The 1,152-nt window shown below is 37.8% G+C and overlaps 1 protein-coding gene across 1 annotated transcript in view; it reads right to left on the reverse strand.

Annotated features, from left to right (window-relative positions):
- Positions 1-1,152, reverse strand: part of BCAS1 (breast carcinoma amplified sequence 1) — a gene marked incomplete at its 3' end in the record, with an annotated part of 32,298 nt that overhangs the window by 1,159 nt on the left and 29,987 nt on the right. The window lies entirely within an intron of this gene.

A 1,152-nucleotide genomic window follows, 5' to 3' on the forward strand; every position in this document is an offset into this window, starting at 1 on the left:
GGCACAGCTGGGCAGGAGGCTAAACATGAATTTCCTTAGCTGATTACTCTGTCTTTTATAAATACCCTGGTAAATAATGTTATTCTGTGCCCTCAAGAACCACTAATTAATTCCCATCCTACTGTAGCTGTATAAAGAAGTATCTTCCTTCACGCCATAAAAAGAAGCTATTATGCTAATAACCAGGTAATTCGACCTGAAGCAAGCCCTTTATCATTTTGCAACATATTGCAGAAAGGTGCAGAACATTGTAAAGCAGAACAAGTTATACCCTTAGCCTCCAAGACTGAATCAAACAGAAGTTGACCCTAGGCAGCAGCATTTCAACACATGCTGAAGTGTGTGCTATGGTTACTATAGTAAAGAACTGCTGTAAATAAACCTTAGAATGCTATTTCAAATACTTCAATTTTGCATGTGCTTAAAGGAACTCACACATAATTCATACTCATGGTTGTTTTAACCAAATTAATTTTACCCATGTGAATGAGAACAATTGAAAAGATAACACCAAATACTCATCCCAGCCCCCAGTCCTGACTCAGAGTGGCAAAAAAACGGCTGCCTTCTCCAGCAGCAGCTTACAGTACTACTGTGAATTGTCTTCAAATTGCTCATTTCCATCTACTGTCTTTAATTTAATGGCCCTTGGTGGATTTTTTTCCTACAGAAATTGAGCTAAACATTTTTGGAGTTGATATAAATTCCTAACATCTATCAGCATCCTGTGATACAGGATTCTGCAGCTAAAGTATGTTGGGTTTTTAGAAAAGTATTGTCTTTCATGAAATAATTTTTATTTGATGCTTTACTGCTTTTATTTTGAGCAACACCTGACCTTTCCTGTTCATCTTCTGTGTTACAGCAGTCATTCTGTATGCTGCTGTCATCTTCCTTTCTGCCAACTCGTTTCTGAGCCAAAAAAAATTCCTAATTTATGTAGTTGCTTATATAGAATTCATTCAATCTTTTTATGCAATTTTCTCTCAGTATTACACCTTTTAGTTCTGTCATATTCCTTTTGAGTTAAGGGGGACCTCACATGTGAGGTGGGGATTCACCATGGACTTCAGCAGCATGAGAGATTTTGCTTTGTTCTTTATTCTTTTGTGGAAGAAATGAACATTTGGGGGGGGGGGGGCGGGGGGGAAA

The sequence above is a fragment of the Merops nubicus genome, unplaced genomic scaffold (assembly GCF_000691845.1).
Source record: "Merops nubicus isolate BGI_N331 unplaced genomic scaffold, ASM69184v1 scaffold12150, whole genome shotgun sequence".
Lineage (NCBI taxonomy): Eukaryota > Metazoa > Chordata > Aves > Coraciiformes > Meropidae > Merops > Merops nubicus.